Source organism: Sciurus vulgaris (genome assembly GCF_902686455.1).
Source record: "Sciurus vulgaris genome assembly, chromosome: 13".
NCBI classification, from domain to species: Eukaryota; Metazoa; Chordata; class Mammalia; order Rodentia; family Sciuridae; genus Sciurus; species Sciurus vulgaris.
This window is the reverse complement of record NC_136474.1, coordinates 38,792,658-38,804,957: the sequence shown is the minus strand read 5'-3', so window position 1 is coordinate 38,804,957 and position 12,300 is coordinate 38,792,658. Positions and strand designations below refer to the sequence as shown.

General features: G+C 44.7%; 1 long non-coding RNA gene and 1 pseudogene across 2 annotated transcripts in view; one reads left to right on the top strand and one right to left on the bottom strand.

Moving 5' to 3' along the window:
* Nucleotides 1-388, top strand: part of LOC306642745 — a 39,561-nt gene extending 39,173 nt beyond the window's left edge. The window contains exon 3 of the long non-coding RNA XR_013758660.1: nt 256-388. This is a non-coding gene — a long non-coding RNA (uncharacterized lncRNA). The remainder of the gene's footprint in view (nt 1-255) is intronic.
* Nucleotides 389-6,094: 5,706 nt separating this feature from the next.
* Nucleotides 6,095-8,083, bottom strand: LOC306642628 (SREBP regulating gene protein-like; annotated as a pseudogene). The gene has a single exon. The product of its transcript is annotated as an SREBP regulating gene protein-like (transcript).
* Nucleotides 8,084-12,300: the final 4,217 nt, after the last annotated feature.

Sequence of the window (12,300 nt, the reverse complement as noted above, 5' to 3'; positions counted from 1 at the left end):
CAGTTCCGCCTGCCATCTGCTTCCATGGAAAGGACATCTCTCAGCCTTCCTGAGTGTTCCAGTGTTGACCCACTGACCACTGGTGTTACATAACCTTTCTCAAAGAATTAAACTACTTATTTAGTTCCTTTGTTCATTTCTTCCCTCTTTTCCCATCCCTTCCCACAAAGGATTTGAAGAGACCTAAAACATGTAATCCGGTTTCATGAGATGGGCCCAAAGTTATCTCATTGTTTCTTTTCTGTTTTGTTCTAGGAATGCTGGATTCAGAAAAATATGCAGTCCCAATCTCATAATGACAGGTTCTTGCAGGCAGGCAAACCAGCAGTGATGAAGAGTATAGTTTCCTCCTCAATTGGGTCAGGTAGGTGGTCACGGGGCATTTCTCAACCTCCACCACCTCCGTCACTACAGGTTGTGAGCATGTCCCTCATCATCTCTTGTCACCACAGGCTGTGAAGAGCCCCTCCAGTTCCCCCCAACCCCCGTGCAAGGGGCCTTAACCACTGGCCCAGCTCCTCTCTTAGTAACAGAAAAAAGCTGGAAGTTATTGCAAAGGCCACAGGAAATCTGAGGCTGCCCAGGGAAGGCCAGGCCAGGTGGAGAGAGGCCATGCATGTGCCAGACTCAGGCCTGGCAGCACAGGTAGGGATGCAGAGGCAGCCCTGTCATCTGCCTGCAGGGACCTCTGAAGACCTAGCTGTGGCAGAGCCAGATGGCTGCCTGGGTCACTGGGTCAGCTTGTATTTTGCAGGGAAGAGGGGATCAGGGTAGATTAAGTTTCTCTCTGGGGCCCTGGCTGAGCTCTTCCTCAGAGGAAGGCCCAGGAATCATTGACACTTCCCATAGAGTCAGCTGAGGGACTCTGAGGATCCCCAAGGAGGGCTGGCGGCATCAGTGATTCAACACAGTGACTGTGGGAGATGGAGAAAGGAGGAACCAAGAGGATGTGGAGGTCTAGCATGGAGACTGTGGAGGGGCAGCCAAGGATGTCAGAAGGGCCCTACTTCTCACCCAGGTGTCCTCAAAATTATGATAGTGATTACCTTCTGAGCATCTATGCATTTGTCCCTTGTCCTAACCGTCCAATGGGGAAGGCAGTCATTTCTCCTTCCTAGGGAAACTGAGACCCAGAATGTGGGCAAAACGAAAGGGGTTGGGTGTGCCATGAGGAGCCAGGGCCTCATTGGGGTTGGGGAGGCTGTAAGAAAGGGCCTCTCAGAGCAGTTCTCCCAGGTCCTAAGCACTCCAGCCTCTTCCCCACTTCTCTTCTTTCCCCCTATGGAGGGTGACAAGAGGAGACCTGCCCTCAAGACCTGGGTCTTCCTCCAGGGTTTTTCTCATGGAGCCTTGAGCAAGTCACTGAAGCTCTTGGGAGTTTCTGGATTTGTTTCCATTTCTGTAAAATGGGATAACTCCAGGCTGCTCCATGGCTATCAGGACAGAGGAGCTCAGAGGGGCTTGGCTACCCACCCATTAGGCCTGGCCTAGCCTAGAACTTCAGTCTCACTGCAGAGTTGAAGATGCCTGCAGGGGCCTGGTAGCCACTCTGGAAGCTGCCGCTGCCTGGTCCCGCCTCATCCCTCTCTGCAGTGTAGTGCTGGTGGATGTGGAAGCTCCCTGGGGTTAGTCACTGGTGACTGTTACTATGCATCGCACAGAGGCCTTTGGGAAATTCCTACAGGAAGGGAGTCTATAGCACATTGGTGGCTTTCAAGAGCCAATGGGATCAAGCAACTTGGGAAAGAAGAGCCCATGGTTAATAACCCTCACAAAGAGATGCATCAGATGTTCTGATGCACAGTTGGGGGATCCACCACAAACACTTGGTTGTGGGTACTGAAGATACACAGCAGGGGACTAGACAATCCACAAGTTAGGTATAAAATGGAAACTTGCTTTTCCTTGTGGCATGGAAAATAAAAAACAAAACAACAAAAAAATCAGGTATGATTCAGTCAGTACCAATGGCAGATGTGTACAGAAGGAACACACAGCCAGGAGCCACCCACAAGCCAAAATGGGCTCTGGCCAAGATACCCCCTGCAGTGAGACAGCCTGTCAGATACTCATCCCCATTGTTACACTCTCTGGGTGTTAGCTGGCACCTCTGAGAAACCCAGGGGAACTTGTGACAATGTCCTGTGCCACACTAAATGCAGAAAATACCACTGAGGAATGAGATGTCAGCAGTGCCATGACCACCTCAGCATGGCTCGTCCCAGTATGCCATTCCAGGGATGGAGAAGCTGCCTGTCTCCGCTGGGGCCACTTGCACTCAGAAAGACTCCACCCTACATGGCCTCATAGAGCCAAACTGCAGCCAGTTCATGGCTATGTCTGGCCCATGATTGGCAAAACACCATCTCAGATCCTCCACACCGTGAGCAGCATTGACGCTCTATTCTAGGTCCTGGCAAATGATTTTGTAGCTAAATCAAGAGAGGACTGTAATCTCCTATTTACAAACCTTGACCTGCAATTCATTTCTCAATGGTTCTGCCACATGGACAACAGTAATAGACTTCTGCCATTTCCCTGGTCAGTCTGGACCACTGCCTCAATTCAGGCATTGTGGAACCAAAGACCAGGAAACAACACAGAATAGCACAGTTCCTGTGTCACTTGGAGCCACTGAGAGGTCAATGAGCAATCTGGAAGCAAGGAGAAGAACCTAAGAAAGGCATCAGCATAAACCTATCCTGAGGGAGGGCACATCTGGCCTGGGAAATGCTGGATGCATCCAGCCATGGTGGCTGATGACCCCCTCAGGCTATCCAAGGCCTGAATAGACTCAATGACTTTGGGTGCTTCTCTCAGAAAAACTAGTACCAGTACCAGTTGCAAATTTGGAAGAAAAAGCCAAACAAGAACAAACTGAAATCAGTCCTTTTCAGTTGTGCAAAGGGACCTGTCATTAGTAGACAATATCCAGGTTAAGGGAAATGTTGGAGAAGTGCTGGAATTTTGAGCTGTACCCCTGATGTGCAGTCCCGCTCCTGTTTCCAAGCCTGTGAATGGTTAAGGAAGGGCTAAATCTAAAGAGTGCACATGAAAGCAGTCACTGCTATGGCCCTGAGTAATTGTCAGCCACATGGAACTAGAGACTTGGTGTACCAGCTGTGGATGGCAGCAGCAGGAGTTCCTGGGAGTGTAGGAGGGGGCTCTACCAGTGAGGTGGCCAGCAGGACAGACCAGGCCAGGAAGCCTCCTGCAAGATGGAGGTGCCACTTTCAGCTTCTTGGCCCAGTGCTCCTTGAAGGCTCCCATCATCTGCTGTGAAAGCCTTCTTTAGGCCAAGTCTAACCCTAACCACCCCGACCTGATTATTTCCTCCAGACTCACTAGGACAGGATAAGCCTCTAGTCTACCCAGAACACACTGCTAGCAATGCATCCTATTCTTTTGCTCTGCTCACTCACTTAACCTCCCTCACTGACAAGGATAAAAGGCAGAAGCCCGGTTCACCAGCTTGTTCCCTTAACAGTTGCTGAGAAATTTCTGAACCATTCAGATTCACATGGCAGTAGGGTGATGGTTGATGTCCTTGACACCTGATGGAGTGGAACTCTTCACCCATGCAAGCACATGGGTTCTTTCTGCCTTGGAATATGCTCATCTTTCCTTTCTCCTCTCTGTTTCTGGCCCACCTGGCTCTCCCTCTGCTTTGGAGGCTTAAAAGGAGACAAATTTGGCTCCAGTTTCTGGGAAGTTGATAGTAGTATCCGTGGCTCAGGTGTCAGAAAGCCAGTTCTGGCTTCTGAAAGTTGAAACTACCATAGCCCACCAGCACTGGCTCCAGCTTCTGGAGAACTGAAGGAAATGTCTATAGCTGGGTCTCCAAAACATGCTTCATCTCTTCAGCAGCTATCCAGGGACCCCTGACCCTGGTTCTGCCTTCTGGGGAGTTGAGAAACTCCCATAGCCCACTAGCAGCAATTTCCAGTAGCTCTACTGCTGTCATTCCAGCATCTGGGAAATTGAGAGAATTCCTGTAGCTGAGCCACGGGATCAGGGGTACTTACTTGGAGCCCACATTCTGTAACCTCATGCTGCCTTTTTGGTCTTTTCCTTGCACTTGGGCTGTGCCACGCAGGCTCTTTACTCCAACAGGCTCATCCATTTCATCTTATAACCTTTCCTTCTGGCCCTGCACATGTATGCTGATATTTTGTTTGTTAGGCACATTTTATTCAGCATTTCTTGTAAACAGTTTCTGAATAACTCTTAGGCTACAATCATAGAATTAATTGTGGAGGTGTGGAGGCTGTTAGTAGCTCCCCACCTCTTTCCCCGCACCCCCTGCTACTTTTACTAAGTTAATGCAGGGTCACTTGATAGATCCATTATCTCAAACCATCCCAGGTAGTTGTAATACTTACAAGTTAAATCATAGATTCATTTGAAACAAGAAAATATAATTTTTAAAGGTGCCTCTAAAAATAAGCCACTGTAAAACCACTGCTTTAATGTCCAGAGAGGAAACTTGATTTCTTTCAAACCTGACACCCTGAATAGATCCCTCTAGGACCCAGCCTCTGGTATGGCAGGCTGCTCTTGTTCATAATCAGAGCCCATAGACTGAATGTTACCACTCTTTATATGGACACTTGTTCCAGGGATGGACACCCCTCCCCAGCACCACTCATTATGGGACTCCTAATTTATAGTGGTCTTAGATACAGGGAACACTGACAGCAATTCAATAGAGCCCCTTTTAGGGTATGTATTGTATAATTGGGAAAAATTCAAACTAGATGTTCTAAAGAAAAATGTTTTTTCCTACAACACTGCTTGGCCTCTATATGTGCTTGATGGTCAAGAGGGATGACTTCCTTGTTTCAACACCATTCACAACTAGATCTCTACTGCAAAAACAAAGAAAATGGACAGAAGGCCCTTATGTGCAGGCCTTTATGGCCCTCAGTCAGGATACATAAAAGATTACAAAAATATGCCCGTCAGACTCCTATGGCCACACTGGCAATGGGAAGACTGATTGTCCCTACTGAGAAGACCTGGGCCCCTCTTGTACTACCTGGAACATAATTCTTCCATGAAGTGACAGGGTCCAAATGCCCACAGGGGTCCAGGAACCCAGATTGTTAGCACACTGGAGGAGTCATGCGTCATGTGTGGCGTGGCGGGTGATTGACATGCCTACTTTAAAGCACGTCTTATAAACAATTTTAAAATAATCCTCCACTTGCAATTACAGGGAGCATCTACAGGTTTTGGTGAGTTTCTCTCTTCTGAATCTCCACTTGTACTAAAAATAAAGGTGTTTTCAGAATTGTTAGCACACAGCCTGGGTGGCTGGCCAGCCAAGGCCGTGTCTATCGTTGTTGGATGTTTGAGGGATGCAGTGTCTATTGTTTTCTGTATTTCAGGTATGACGACTCTTACTGTATTCTCTGACAATGAAGCAACTGAAAATGACTGATATCTTGATTTCCATGGGTAATCTACAATCAACTATTAAAAATACGTTAAATGTAAGTAAGATAAATATCTGTAAAACTATGTATCATATCTTTAAAATCTGAAAACTATATGAGAGGTAAAAAACTGAGTCATTTGTAAGTGAAAATATGTTTTTAAAATTTTTGAATATATTCGACTAGAATGGTAAGGCATATTCCTACATACAACATTATGTCATTCCTACTATTCCAAAGGAATCTAAAAAATAATTTTACAGGGAAGAGCCCAGATCAAAACAGAAGTGAACACATGGTGCCTAACAGACACAAGTTCCAGGTGCCTGTGTGGGTGCCGAGGCTAAGTTTCCCAGGGACAACAACACCACTCTCAGCTCATCCTGCAGTTCTTTCCTGCCTGGGCCTAGCCAGAGGTTCCAGTTGGCTTCATAGAAGAGTTCCACCAGCTGCAGGCCAGGTGGTGGGAGAAGCCAGTGGACAACAGGGAAGTGGTCACAGTCAAAGTGTCCCCACACCACCTTGTCCAGGACTGGCCTGGTCCCTTAAGTCTGGTTCCAGGTTGTGCAACCTCTGGCAGTGTCTCAGTTCTCAGACTGTAGTGGGCCATCACATGGGGAAGACCTTGGGTGGGCCCTCTCCTTAGCAGTACTTGGCTATGAGGTCCCTGAAAAGGTCCTGCACTTAGCCAAGCACAATTGGAAGTGATCTTCCACTGTCATGAAGAAGTTCTGCAATGCCACAACTGCGCTGTTGAGGAAGCTCTCCCTCCCGGAAGAGTTGCTTGTTGGGCTGCAGGCAGCAGGACATACAGTACTCTTAGGTGCTGCAGGCAGCTATTGCAGTAGCATTGCTTTGTGCTGGGGATACTTGACATCACAGCTGCCATTGGTCAGTAGATTCTTCCTTTCACAGACATACCATAGGTCATCCATGATGAGGTGCTTCCCTTGAAAGGCGTTCTGGCACTGAATGCTTGGCTGGCTGCCATTGCCCAAGTTAAATTGTACTTTCCATGGAATGGGTTGGTTGTGGTCCTGAGCCTGGAGGAGATTTCTATCTCTCACTGTCCTTTCCTCCTGCTTCAAGGTGCTGCTGAGGATGTAGACCAGTCAGAGCCTGAAGACCAGGACCAGCATGGACCTTCTATCCAGGAGCCAGCGCCACACCATGGCAGCCAGGTTCACCATCCTGGTTGAGATGGGGGTGCTGCAGCTGGAGAGTGGAGCAAAACCAGAGCCTGAGACCCAGTAGCATGGCCCCTTCATGCCCAGCAGCACCACCAGTTGCTGCAATGAATGCCTTGTGGTCCACAGCCCAGCTTGTAAGTTAAAATATTGAAACATTCATTGATAATTATGAATTCAAATATTCTTGACTTATTACAGTCTATAAGAGACAATACATTTGGGCCTCTTAAATGTGTTTTCATAAATAACAGAATGATTCAAACACTATTATCCCTGTAAATGTATGACTTCACAAATAGTATGCCTTTACTTCGTGTACAGAGAAACATGTATCCCATTTGTTTACAATAAAAATAATTTAAAAATTAAAAAAAGTTAAAGACAATATAATAGAGTCATGCTCTATTTTTAGATGCAATCTGTTCTTGGTTACATAGCCTGAAAATAGACTAACATGAGGTAAAATTCCAACTGCATGTGCACAATTATAAACACATAGAATGAGCAAAGCACTAGAAGGAATGGAACACAATGTGTTTTCATAAATTGTTGTATGTTGAAAGTAGTAAAATAATTTATATGTGAAAAATAAAAAAGATAGTCTCCTTCCTGGGTGTTCATTCAAATATAAGATTACTAAGAAATAAAATCTTATTTACATGTAATTTAAGACCCTAAAAATAACCCCTGAGGAGCCTTGAGTGACCTTCACAGTAGAAATGCACCAACTGCTCAGTCTTTAACGCCCAAACAGAAAGTATACCCAAAGACAAATATGCCTCATATGAGTAAATGAAAAGTCATAGGCAAAAAACTGGGTTTAACTTTAGGGGTCTAAACCACAAAAGTGGGGGACATCCCAAGACTAGTAACTCATTTCTCCAAACAGCTAGACCCTATGAGTCAAGGGTTACCACACCATTTAAAAATAATGGCCATGAGTCCTTTGGTAGTTAACAAGTCTCCCAATTAACCTTGGGACAGCATGTGGAGGTCCAGGTCCTCCCTCCAAGTCCAGACAGTCTTAGACGTCAAGAATCACCCCTGGTTCACAGGGGGAAGACTAACAAAATATCAATCCCTCCTGTTAAACACTCCTGACATCAAACATTTTCAGGGATGTCAAACTTTAAATCTAGCTACTCTATTCCTAGACTGAGCCCCTCTAAAAGGCCAATGTGGGGACATTATTGAACAAACTTTATAGCAAGCTAAAACTTAAAGATGTGCCTGTAGATAATCCTGTGGCTAAATGACTCACAGGTGAAGCAGTTTTATAAAAAAAGATGCCATAAAAGCAGGGAATGCAACAGTTACTGTGATAATAGCAAATAAGCAAATGTTCTCCCCACTCACACTTCTGTCCCAAAGCAAAAGTCATCATTTTTATTCAGACCTTACAGTTAAAACAAGAAAAAACATCCATACAGATTCCACATATGGGTTTCTATTACTTCCTGCTGCTATTCAGAAAGAAAGAAAGAAAGTTATTAAGAGCTAAACATACCCTCCGGGTCTTCTGTCACCCAATTGCTCTTTGCTTCCCAGCATCTTGCAAGGCTTTAACTTCTATCCAATGAACAAATGGGTTGTTCCCAGACACATAGACAGGGCTTTAGATGTTGTATGAAATTGGGAGTGCATTTATAACCAAACCACCCTTGAGGGCACTGGTTTTTCTTTTGACATGTTGTCCCTGCACAAATGACAATCTATTAGAAAAACAAGGACCTCAGGACACACTGATGTAAGCATGCTAGAGGATGAATTCTTGTAGGAGTAATAGGGGCAATCACATCTCTTGTTCCCTGGATTAGTGTTTTAGTAAGATTTTCCATCACTGTGACCAAAAGAACTGACAAGAACAATTTTAGAGGAGGATCATCGAGTTTACTTGATGCTGATGGTTTTAGAGGTCTCAGTTCATAGGCAGCCTCCTACATTAACTGAGGGCTCAAGGAGAGGCGGAACAGCAGAGTGAAATGGTTTGATGGAGGAAGGCAGCTCAGACCATGACAACCAGGAAGCAGAAAGAGCTCCACTTGTCAAGGCACACCCCCACTACACCACGTCCTCCAGCCATACCCTACCTGTCTATAGTTAGCGCAGTTCATCCCTACCAAGGGAATAAATCCTTGATTATCTTATAACCAAATCATGTCAACTGCACATTTTCTTGCATTGTCTCACATATGAACTTTTGGGAATACCTAATATCTAAGCCATAACAAACAGCTATACCTACCTTAAGGTAACACTAATATGCAAAAATAGAAAGGCATTCGATTTCTAATGATCTGAGAAGGGCGGAGTTTGTGCACACTTAAACTCCACCAGTTGCATGGGGTAAACTCCTCAAGATAAGTAGTGGTTACTATCAACCCAGTAGGTCAATTGTCCTATGTATTATTTTCAGAGGTGTCTTATACATTAAACTGAGCAACTAATGGACCACTTATGGCTAATTTTGAAGTAAATATTGTATTTTTAGAGTGTTATTCTTTTGAGAAAGTTGATTGGTGAGTGATGAGATCATTTGGAATATTAAAAAATTTATTGTGAAAATGACAAACTACTGCAAAAGTCACTTTTACTAAATGTTCAATAGAACAACAGTATGTACATAGCAGACATGTAATGTAAGAAATATATTTGTGAAGGTATTTTTTGAAGTAGTTTGTCATTTTATATCTAGGAATGTGCTATATTTCAAATTATTGATGTTTGAAAATAACTGTCCTATAAACAGGTTACTGGGACTATGTATACTGCTTAGAATTGTGGAGTGTGCCACACTGCTGCCTGGCAACGCTGAACGTGTTCCCCTTGTGTTGGATTGTAGCGAAAGCACTCAAGGAAGATCTAACAATGATCTTTAGCACAGGAGTAAGTTAGTTCTCCAAATGCTTGAAGAGGTAGAGAATCCACTGTTCACTGGTTATGACTCGTTTACATACCTTCCAGATAGTATCTTTGGGGAAGATTTTGTATGTAATAAACAAAAGAGGCCACACAGGTATTATCTGAAATGACAATAATGGTGACAATACAAAGGCATATGATTAGATGTGATGCAAATAATGAAACTGTCTTTGTAAAATGGTAAGATTATAAATACTTCCTTAGTGCATAAAACTATGATAGAGAGGAACAACCTGATAACATCTCAGCATCAATAAAAGGAGTGGAACCAACATACTTCAACCAGAAGTAGAGGGTACTTGTAATAATCTCAATGGTGCTATGAATAAACATGATTTCTTGGTTTCCAAAGGGTATTAGCCTTTGTTCACTCATATAACTGGCATGGGTATTGTAACTGCAGAGATTGTTCACAAACTTGTGAACAAAAACAACTGTCTTGTAAATTGGTAGGATTTCAAAAGAGACATCTACTTAGGCAATGAGAAACCACTGGGAGGAAGAAAGTGTAATACTCCTGAACCTGCTACTGTGCAAGATGATATCAGATTTGACATGAGAAATCCTACAGCTGTCAAACAGCAAGAAAGGTGAAGGTGTCTCAGTAAGTAATTTCATGTAAAACGGACAACACTTGGCTTCCTTGTATGTCTCCTTAACCCATTAACTCTCAAGTTTTCCCCTTACTAAGGATAAGGATAAAATCTCTCAGGGGGAGTGAGACTGTAAGAGACCAGAATGGGGAACAAAATGGCAGATATGCTCTAAAAACGTAATTTATAATGTTACTATAAATCTTTTCCTACTCTTCTACCTTAACAATGCATGGAACATGCCATTTCATACCATTCTTCATCAGATCAACCATAAATAGGTGTTGATCAACTGGGCTTAGGATGGCCCAGGAGATATCACAAGAGTCTTCCACATGAAGGAAAATCCTTTAAAGCATTACCATGAAAATGCCAGTCCTTCCAACCAGCCACTCACTGGAAGCCTGGCTCGTTCTGTTTCTCTCCAACAGGGCTGTTCCCTTTCTCCTCAATGTAAAGTCCCCCCGACCCACTGCATTAAAGCCTTGCTAATATGTTCATGCTCTTCGGAGTCAACCTGTTTGGACCGAATGAGGTAAAATTTCTGGTGCATCAGAAATTCTCCTCTAACTATCACCACAACAAAGGCCCTAAGCCAACCAGGTCCTTCCTGCTTACCCTTGGATCACAGTTGAAAACTATCATTTTTTGCTAGCTGATGTGTCTCCCTCTTTTTATGACCAACAAGAACATACAGGTCAGTGAAACAGAGCTTCTCTGGGTATCCAAGGCCAAGTAATAAGCAGAAAAATATCCATGAGTCAAGCAGGGAAGTGGAGCAGCAAAGTACAGAACTAGGATGCCCTAGAGGGCCTCTCACACAGACCAAGGGGCCAGGGACAGCTTCTCAGACTAGGTGACATCTAAGTGAAGTTTCTGCTTGGAGGTCATCACATGCTGAATTATTACTTCCAAATCACTGCAATAAAAACTATTTCCCCCTTATTGTGCACCTGCCATGTAGCAGGCCTCATGCTAAGTGTCTCATATTTCCAAATATTGCCACCCACTGCCCAGTAGTGACAATAGCAGTTCCACAGATGAAGCATGAGTGGCGTAGAATAGTTAGGGTCTGCCAGGATCCTGCAAGCCACAGTGGCTGGGCTGGAGTTGAAGGCAACACAAATGGATCCTGGTAGAAGAGTCTCAAAGGCAGAGCTCAGACTCTTAGCTTTATCAGGAGAGGCATAAGTTTTGATTACTTGTTTGCACTATGAAAGGAGAAACTAGTTCATCTGAATGATAAATAATAAAAGGATAATTGAGAAAGTATTAATGGCTAATCTGTGCTGAAAATCATCCTTTGACTGAGGTGAAAGTGACCAAGGCAGTGGACACTGGAGCAACACAGGAAGTGGGTCATAAGAGGGATCCATCATATTCTCCTTGTCCTCCGTCTTCAAAACTCTCAGCCAACCTCTTGTCCATAATGGCTTTTCTAACAGTCTCTCCCCAGCTGATCATCTGGGATTTTCTATTTAGCGTCAGCTGGAAGCTCCTAGAGAACAGATGGACTTGCACCTGCTTTTGCAGAAAGGGGCACAGTCCTCCTGGTGGCATGGACTGTGGCACACCTGAGTCTCTCTTACCCTGAGCTGAATCAGACAGGTGAGGAGCAGCACTGTGGGGAGGTCTGACAAGAAGGCATTGGTAGCAGTGGTGACACCTTGAAAAGGGACAAACACACACAGGCTTTGCACTAGAAGGGCAAGGGACAATGGGGTCCCACGGCTCCAAAGAGTTATCCCTGAGGCCAGAGTTCTGGGCAGGCTGAGATGACCCCCTCCTGCGGGACCCAGAATCCAGCTGAACATCCACAGACTTCTGAAGGTAATTGACCTGGCAACGTTTTCCAGAGGGTGGGTGTGATTTTCCAATCTGCTTACTAAAGTGTGGGACAGCTCTGGGACCCTGTCAGCAGGTATTCCCTCCACAGACCCACTCCAGCTCAAGTGTGGCCCAGCAGGGACTCCTCAGCAAGGCTGGCACTTCAGCAGTTCACTAGATCACAGTGGCTGAGCCTGAGCTCTGACTCTGTCCTCAGTAACCTTCTTTTGAAAGCCAAAGCCAGCATAGAGTCAACCCATTGAAGGTGATGTCATGTGTTCTTTTCTATCAATGTGCATGCACGCACATTATTACATCAAACATTACGGA